The sequence below is a fragment of the Pteropus alecto genome, unplaced genomic scaffold (assembly GCF_000325575.1).
Source record: "Pteropus alecto unplaced genomic scaffold, ASM32557v1 scaffold3, whole genome shotgun sequence".
Classification (NCBI taxonomy): domain Eukaryota; kingdom Metazoa; phylum Chordata; class Mammalia; order Chiroptera; family Pteropodidae; genus Pteropus; species Pteropus alecto.
In genome coordinates this window covers 16,360,634-16,370,034 of record NW_006442484.1, presented here as the reverse complement: position 1 = coordinate 16,370,034, position 9,401 = coordinate 16,360,634, and positions in this window count along the sequence as shown.

Genomic DNA, 9,401 nt, shown 5'->3' with positions numbered 1-9,401 from the left:
AATCTTTTATCCTGATTCTATAAATCAGATAATATTCAAGAATACTACCTCTCAAAAACTCTCTAAAGTGATGAATAGTTAGTTATAAACCATCTTCAAGAAAATCGATTATTAGTGGGAGCAAAATCATTCTGCAGAATAGAGTGAGAAGTTTTAGTTCCTATGGTCAGGCAGACTAGGAAGAAGTAGGTAAGAGGAAGAAACTGGGAATGTGAAACAGTTGGGGTTGGAGATGATGTGGGGTGAAGGCCCAGTGAGTGTTTCTAGCTCTTGGAGTGGTCACAGGAAAATTTCTAAAACTCAGGATTAAATTTGATTTGACTAACTTTGTTTGCACAGTATCCAACTTTCAGTAAACTCTTCTATGCTCACAAATGTCTTACATGTGTAGTTTTTTCATGGCAAGTAATGAAGAGGATAAATAATAGATCAGAGTCTGTGGTTCTCATCCTTCAGGGCACTTTAGAATCTCTTGGGGAGCTTTTAAATTCTGACATCATACTCTAGGAGTATTAAACAGAATATCTGGGGGATGGGGCCTAGGAATCCGTATTTCTTAAAAGATGCTCAGGAGAAGCTAATGTGCAGCCAGGTTAATGAACCCACTGGCCAAGGTATATAGAAGAAAGTGGCAAGCATCAGTGCTTTGGAAGCGAGTTATGCAACAATAAATGATAGCTACAGTTATTAATATAAATTCATCCAAGAAATTAGTTTCTCATTATTGGCAATAATTATTTTATAACCCTCCACTTCTCCCAATTCTATTGATACTTTCAACAAATGACCTACTTCCTATTTCTGTTTTCTTCTGCCTTTTTTTTTTTTACTGGTGTCTTTCCACCCATATTTAACTACTCAAGGTCATCCCTCTCTTTAAAGTGAACATTAGGAAATACTGATGTGTGTGTGCATGTGTGTGTGTGCGCAAGCGCGGGCATGAGAGAGAGAGAAAGAGAGAGAGAGAGAGAGCGAGAGAGCAGAAAAATAAAACAATCCTACCAACAAAAAATTTCTCTAACCAACATAGAAAAAAGAACAGTTTATTATTAAGTAAGCATTATTAGATTTATATTAATGTAGGTAGCAAAAAAAGTGACAAAAAGTCTGGACAGATTTTCACATAGTTTATTTAGCAAGGCAGAAGCAAAAATAACTTTTCTTATCTCTTCAAGAGACACAGAGCCACACTTGATGATAGTCTCTTTGTGAAAATCTCCTGAGTTAATTTAGAGGATGTGTTTACATTTTCAAGGATCACAAGTTCTCCAAACTTGCATTATAAAATCAAAAGGTCAGATCTCTTATTGGGCCTATGAAGATTTTGAGGATACACTCTAAATAAGTAGGGGAGTGTGGGGAAATTGCCAGCTTCCTCTTCAAATAAAATTTTATCATTTTATCCTTATAGTATGTGTTGGTTAGTATAGTATATATATATTCCTTAGTTTTGTCCAGTGAGAGGGCCTAAAATCAATGACACTCCAGTAGAACACCCAGCACCTAGATCTTGGTATCTAAACACTATTTTTCAATAAAAGGAGCCAGTACTCATTGAAAAAATGGTTAGTTCTTGGACTAGGGAAAGGAAAACACAAGATATCTGTAATATCTGTAATATCTCATGGTCCCAGAAAATAAGGAAGTACTAAAATAAATAGATAAATAATAAAAGAAAAAGATGAGTACTTGTTGAAAGAATATAGCACCATCCTGAAGGGGCTCCTGATGGCTTAAGCTCAAACAATTTGAGTAATAAAACAAATATTGATATTATTGCTCTTACTTCCATAGGATAGAATAAATATCTATCAGTCTATACCCGTATAAATAATTGAATCAATAAGTAAATGGAAAGAGGAAAACAGCACTTGCTTAAGAAAATTCTAAATAATAAATGTAGACAGAGAAAAATGGATAACCATCATTAGGCAGTAACCACAATAATAGTCATTAGCATCAAGATCCATGAACAGATGCTCAAATTAGTGGGCAAAAGTTTGGGGGTAAAAGGGACATTTGCTTTGTCTGAAATTATCTCCCCAAAATATTTATTAGCTATCAGGGGAAAGATAGTACCTTTACAGTAGAGAAATCGAGGAGACACAACCTTAGCCAAGTGATCAAGGTAAATACCATCAGTAGCAAGACCTACTGTCACTATCACATAATCCCTGCTATGATGTATTGAGAAAGGAGTATCACTTCTGATTATTCTTGCCCAAAATGCATATACTCAATCTAATCATGAGAAAACATCAAACAAACCCAAATTAACAGACATCCCACAAAATATCAGCCAGTATTCTTTGAAAATGTCAAGGTTCTAAAAGACAAAGACTGAGGAACTATTATAGATTGGAGGAGACTAGAAGATGTAAGGTGGGATCGCCAGGTGGGATCTCTAACAGAATCCTGAAACAGAAAAAGGATGTTAGTGGAAAAACAGATGGCATTTGAATAGTCTTAAGTGTGGTTAATAGTATTGTACCAATGCTAGTTTCCTAGTTTCGATGGTTGTATTAAGGTTATGTAAGATAAAAATATATATTCAAGAGAGCTTAGTGTGGGGTATATGGAAACTCTCTGGGGTATATAATTCAAAATTAAAGTATAATCCCTTCTTACCCAGAAAAAGCTCCAGTGATAAAGATAGTATGGTATTGGACAATAGGAAAATAGAGCAAGAGAACAGAATTAAGCAAAGAGAAAGAGATCAACATATACATGTACACACTATAACAAAGATAGTACTGTAGAGCAGTGGGAAATGAAGGGCCTTCTAAAAAATGGTGTTTGGTGAAATCATAATTTATGGGGAAAAACCTGAAAATTGACCAGTGTCTCACATCAAATGCAAAAATTATTTTGAGGGGACTTCTAGATATAAATGTGAAAGGAAAATGATATTTTAGAATATAATGCATGAAAATATCCTTAAGATTTTTATGTAAAGAAGATTTCTAAAAATAAGCAAACCAAAAATAACAAAGAAAAGTACTGACCACAGAGGAAAAGATATGAACATTAAAATTAGGAGCCTCTTTTCAACAAAATATAAGATTAAGTGCCTGAAAAGTCATGTCACAGATTGGTAGAAAATATATTTAATACATATAACTGTAAAAGGTTCATACCCAGAATATTTAAAGAATTTCTACAAATCAATAATAATAATAAAAAAACTCACAACTCCTTAGAAAATTGGTCAAAAACTTTAAGAAGCACTGCACTCAACAGGATACCCAAATGATTAATAAATTCAGGAGAGGTGCTCAACCTAATGAGTAATTAGGAAATTGAACATTAAAACCAAAATGAGCTTAACATCTTTCTCTTCTTCTCCCTCATCCATGCCTTCTCTTACCTTTTTTGTTTTTCTTTCCTTTTCTTTCTGTTTATTCTCTTCTTGCAGGATTCAGTCTTAAAATCATTAGGTAGGACAGGCTAAAGAATGCATGGTGTCCACAGAGGAAGGCTGCCTAGTGTGGGTTGAGGCCAGAGCTGGGAAAGGGTTTCAACGTATGTAAGTGTCCCTGCATAGGGTATAAGAATCCAAACAGGCTGAAGAGAGCATCCAGAGAGAAGTATTTACCAGCGTTTGATGTCTAAATTCAAGGGGATAGTGGTAGGAGAGCATTGATACAGGGCTGTAACATAGGGTGGAATTTCGGAGAGGGGAGGGGGAATAAAAAAGGTGTCCATGTAGAAGAGACAGTTCAGTGTGGAATTTCAGAGTCTAAGCAGGGTAAAGAGGACGTTATTGTAGGAGGGTTTCCAGGTACTGAAGCCAAGGAATCGGAGTAGGAAGGAGGCCATGTAGAAGTGAAGGCAGGTCAGTGAGTGATACCAGAACCCAAGCAAGATGAAAAGGTCATTACCACAGAGGTGTGGCATGGTGTGCAGTATCAGAGCCTGAGCGGGCTGGGGCAGGCACACACATGGGGTTAGCCAAGAAGGATAAAAAGAGTATCTACAATATTACACTACAATGGGTAGTGACCTAAAGAGGATATCGGAGCTTCAGGGTGATAGCCAAGCATAGGGTATTGGAGCCACAGTAGAGTGAGAAGAGTGACTACACACAGTGGCAGCTGTGTAGAATATCAAGGTCTTAAATAGGGTCGAGAGTTAGATAGTAGCATTATATTAATGACAATATAACCCATGCTGATAGTTTGTTGTGGATATGTAGGAGAAATCTTTTCATAAGAAATATTAGAGTATTAGAGCTATTAGGCAACTAATTCTCAAATGATTCAAGAAAAGATTTCTTTGTATTGTACTTGCAACTTTTGTCTAAGTTTGGAATTATTTCAAAATTAAAAAAAAAAAAACATTTGAACAAAAAAGCTACAACTGGATAATGACAAAAAGTATACCAATAAGGGAAAGAATGTGGAGAAATTGGAACATTAACACACTGCTGGTAGGAGCGTAAATTAGTACAACCATTTGAAAACCTTAGCTGTACCTTCTAAAACTCAACATATGTGTACTTCGAACCAGCAAATTAATTCCTAACTATATACATAGGGATGTATACATATTGCAAAGTTTGGCAAACTTCAGATATTTGAAAGAACCACCTCAGAGCATACTCATATAAAGCATTCATTTAAATATAAAGAATATAGTGCAGCAAGTGAAAGATAGTGAAGGCAAGCATTGCGGGCCTGAAAGACATTCCATGTGCAAGCTCCCCAGGTCTTTCCTTATTCACATACACAGGCTGTATTCTGTCTCCCGCTTGAAATCACCAAGATTTGTGCTATGAATCTTAAGGAGAGCTCAAAGGACTAACCCTCCGCAAGGCTTTTATATCTTCTTGTCCATGTAATCAAGCTAAGTTGTCAAACCAATTAGGCCAGTTGCAAACCAATAGTAAAAACAAAAAAAAACAAAAGAAAAAGCTTGACTCTTCAGGTCGTCAGATGATATTTCTTGACTTTAAATTGCACATTATAAATCTGTTATCTTGGCCAAAGCCAAAAATCTAGATATCCAGGTTTCCCCAGAGATAAAGATAGAACTTTTCAAGTCCAGCTGTAAATCCATACATATTTTCATTTCGAAAAAGAACAAGAATATTTAAAGCATCATATTTATAATAATCAAAAACTGAAACCAACCCAAATATCTATCAGGAGGAGAAAAAATAAATAAACTGTCATCTATTTGCACATGAAATACTATAGAATAATGAATAAATATGCATCGCTGTTATGTAAAACAGCATAGACGAATATCACAAATAATGTACTTAGTGAGTCTTCTGACAGAAAAAAAAACAAAAACGTATTTTCATTTACATAAAGTTAAGTACCCAGACAAAACCAATCTTTTGTATGAGAAATCAGGATAATAGTTGCCTTTGGGAAAGAGAGAAGAAGTAATAATTAATAGTAAACATGAAACAGAGTAAGAGTTGTTGGTTAAGTGCTATTTCTGACTTGATGGATAGTGAAATGGCTATGTTCACTTTGATAAAATTCATCAAGCTTAAAATTTGTCCTTATATGAACATGTGATATTTTAATAAAAGTAATTTAAAAAATGTTTTATACAGTATACACACACACACACACACACACACATCACACGCATATATACACATACATGTTCAAAAGGTATACCTGCTTTTAAAGTCTTTTCAAAAACTTAATTTAGCTTAGCACTCAGTGAGTAGTGACATCATAGGATGTGTTTTTTTATTCCACCTTTTAAAGTTTTCTTTTGTTGTTTCTTTGAGTGTTTCTTTCTCCTTATTTTTTTCTGTTCTATCCCTTGAGTGGATATTATAATTTATGTATTCAATTTCAATGTCAATTAGCTTTTCTTTCACATCTTTTTTATGTATATTTAAATTTATTTTGGAATCACTAAGGTTGATCTTCTAGATTACTAATTCAAACTAGGCATAACATACTCATGCATAGAATAGTAGACAGCTTTTTAAAAAAAAAATGAAACTGATATTTTGTCCTACAGTATACAGATGCTATAATGTATGGGAATAGCATTTACCTTTTTAAATGAAAAATACTACAGTTTCTATAGTATGATACTTAAAAAAAATCTGTGTTATATGGTCTGTGTTTTTTGGTACTTTGCTAGAAATATACTGTATTAATTGGGTACATGTGGTTGCAGCTACAGAAGAGACACTAATAGTGGCTTAAGCAATAAAGTAATTCAGTTTATACATATATAAACTGCAGCAGTTCAACCAGGTTTTCTCTAGCTTTCTGCTCTGCTATCCTCAGTCTGCTTGATTTTCATCCTGTGTAATTTTTCACAGTTAAAAGATCACTACCACAACTCTAATAATTATGTCTTTAAAAAATAAAGCCAAATAACTCTAAAAAGTGCATTTTGTTGTTATCTCTCTTTTTCATCAAAGGTGGGGAGCTTGCACATGGAATGTCTCCCTCTCACAGCATGCTTTCTAATACATCTGATTAGCTACAAAATGGTCAAATGTTTATCTATAAACCAATCACAAACCAAGCAAAGAAGAATTAAATCAACATTCTAAACCAAGAAAAGAATTAAATCAACATTTGTATTAATTAGCTTTTGTTACAAGAATGCAGCTGAAGAAACACACTAACATGTCAACACATATCTGTTTATTGTTTCTGGCTCATGAGTTTGTGGATTAGTTACAGCAGTTCTGTATCAGACCATGAGTGAGGTTCCAGGGTACTCCATGAGTCCTTCCTGAAAGATTTAAGGACATAGACTACCTAGGACATATGGTTTTCATAATTCAAGGCAGGAGCACAAGAGAAGCAGAAACACATGATGCTTTTTAACTGATCTGCTTAAAATAGGCATTCTCTTCATTCTACCTACATTTTATTGGTAAAGCAATCATATAGCCAAGCCAAAGTTGGTAAGACAGGGAAATATTCTTTCCCTCATTCAAGCATGGCAAGGGTGGGGAAGCAACAAAGACATATGAACAAATAATACAATCTACCACATTTGGCTTAGACCAATTATGGCCCATCCACGTGGGCTGGGAGAGGAGTAAGTCCATGTTCTATGAACTTTTTGCAATGTGCACAAGATATTATTATAAACTAAGAAAATAAGGGATTGTGGCTAGTGGGTAGGCAACCAACATTATCTGACATAGTTCACATTAACATCATGATGAGCACACCTGAGCTGTAGAAGAAAGAGTGGGGTAAGCCGAGACCACTGTGAAGTAAGAATAAAATAATTTCATGCTGACTTCTCACTAAACAAATTAACTAGAAGCCTTCTCTAATTGGAAAAGCACCAAGTTGGAAAAATAACTCAAATATTGATGAAAAGAGCAATGATTTACTTATTGATTAAGCATTTTAATTCAACAATTTAGAAAGAAACTCACTGCCTTTCAGAAACCATTCCGTTGTATTTCAAAGAGGCTGAAATTCATGTGTATGGAGTATTAATTTTACAATATATACAAAAACTCTCTGACACCTTGGGTAAAGCACTCCTAACTGTCTTACCTGCAGGACAGCAACATTTATATCCTTTTAATGCTGGCCCATTCACTGGCACAGATTGTTCACTTATGTTACTGTCATGAGCAAGTGATACAGAAAGAGAAACATTGCTGATCTGTGAAATTGGACAATACATTAAATCTATCTTGGTATTTAAGCCACAGTAAGTACTATGTTTAATTGGGTTTATGAAATGAGATCTTGTTCAGAGCAAGGATCAGTATGGAAGAGAAGCTGTAATGGATGCTAAATTAAATGCCTCAGTTAAAGCTAAACTGTTATATGCACAAGTCAGTAATTTCAGCACTATGACTCCCAAGTGAATCACAAATTGACCTCTTTGTGTGACATCAAATCGCGGTAATTTTAAAAGCCTAATCTGACTTATTTCCAATTATATGCCCAGCCCCAAAATCATAACTGAGAACTCTCTCTCTCTCTGCATTTCCTGACATTTTTTTCTGTAGTACTGTTAAGGGATGGCTTCAAAGCTAAAATTATGGGAAATGCAGGAGTTTATCCAATTGTTAATATCTGAATCTTTGGATTTATCCACTATGGCTCATCTAAAGATATAATACCCACCTTTTCTGTTTTTCTGGAACCTCTGGATAAGGAAATAAAGACTTCATTGCATGTGGAAGTGCCCTACCAGGCACAGTTTCCATAAAGGGAATTTAAATGGCTGTTTTAATTTGTAGACCAGACTGTCTGCGCCAGGAATCTAAGACTAATGAGCCACTTTCTCAGAGAATTGCCTCATCTAAATAAACAAGGCCTTTTACACTGACCCAGGAATCTGAATTGCAGCTGAAAAACTAATTATACCTATATTATAATGGGCACATTCACAATACAGAAGAATATATTCTCCATCTTCAAAGTTAGATGCTCATTCAGACAAAATCAAATTGATTTGGATTGTCTTTAATGTTTTCCTTTGAACTTCTAAAGGAAGTGAGACTTTTATCTTTTAAGAAGCAGTTTGAAAATTCATTATTTTTACTTTTTTCAATACATATAAAAATTCCTCTACAAATGAATTCCAAAACTAAATTCCTCCCTTGATAATTCAATTTGAAAGGAAATTAAAACAAATTATTATGAGCAGAATGCTTTCAATTAAGACATAATTAATTAAATGTGCAAATGTAGAATACATTTGGATGTGCAATTAGATGACTGATTATACTGGAAATCGAATTTTGCACTTAAATTGCCAACCACACCACTGTCTTGGGCTGTTGACCCCCCACACATGACTACAAGGTTGGATCTTAACTCTGAGGAAGTGACTTCAGTGGATCTGTGTTAGTGCAATGATTCTATGATCAACCATTAGTGTCTTTCTTAGGCAGTAGTCAGAGGCAACGTACATGAAGGGATTTCCTTGTTGCCTTTCTTATTTTTTAACCTGCATTTTATTTAATATTAAGTAAGTGATGTAAATCTTGGCAACTTGTGAAAGGCCCCTTTTATCTCTTTATACTTAGTAACTCTTTTCTATTCAGTTAAGTTGTCTTTAAGTTTTGGATACAAATATCTAGAGTCTACACTTTGCTGTTTATGTTTTTAGATTAAGAATGTTCTCAAACTAACCAAAACAATTAATTTTATTGCCCTAAAAAGCAGGAGGGATTATATAGCAAGGTGTGTAACTAATATGTATTAGTGTTGCTCTGAAATTTGAAGAGATTCCCATCACATACCACAATTTACATTTTCAGAAATTGGCTAGAGTCAGTATTTATCCTCTCAATCACATATTGTTTTAAGTTTCCTGAATATTTGAAAATATGTAAAATATTTTCAAGGATTCTAAAAAGTAGGCAATTGGGGAAGGAGGAAAGAGTTAATGAAAGTAAGAACGTTTGTTGAATCTACTGTGTGACAGGA